Here is a 426-nt window from a genome sequence, read left to right as displayed (position 1 = left end):
GGAGGGTTGTTAGCTTGGATTTTCTGAATCGCAGATTGTTTGGAGAGGGAACGAAGGAAAAAATGTTATTTTTAGGAATGCTTTTTTTCTGGGGTGTTTAATGTATGATTAAATGTCTATCGTATCTTTTAAACAGCACTTTTATTGATGTTGCGTTCTTTTATTATATAGATATTATTCTACTGGATTACTTACAGATGTTTTGTGTATAAGCAATAAGGGATAAGTCAGTATATGCACATAAATGTCTATATGCGTTTGGGCATTAGTGTGTAGGACGATTATCATTGTCACAATGAGATAAATACATGGTTATATATACCTAATAACACCATATGGAAACAAAATAGAAAGTCTTGAGCGCATCAGATAAAAGGAATCGGCAACTCCGTCCGATGCGTGGTTCGGAGTTTAAGCGATCTGTCT

The sequence above is a fragment of the Penaeus monodon genome, chromosome 30 (genome assembly GCF_015228065.2).
Source record: "Penaeus monodon isolate SGIC_2016 chromosome 30, NSTDA_Pmon_1, whole genome shotgun sequence".
Classification (NCBI taxonomy): Eukaryota; Metazoa; Arthropoda; class Malacostraca; order Decapoda; family Penaeidae; genus Penaeus; species Penaeus monodon.
The sequence above is the reverse complement of the archived record's forward strand: the minus strand, read 5'-3'. Positions refer to the sequence as shown.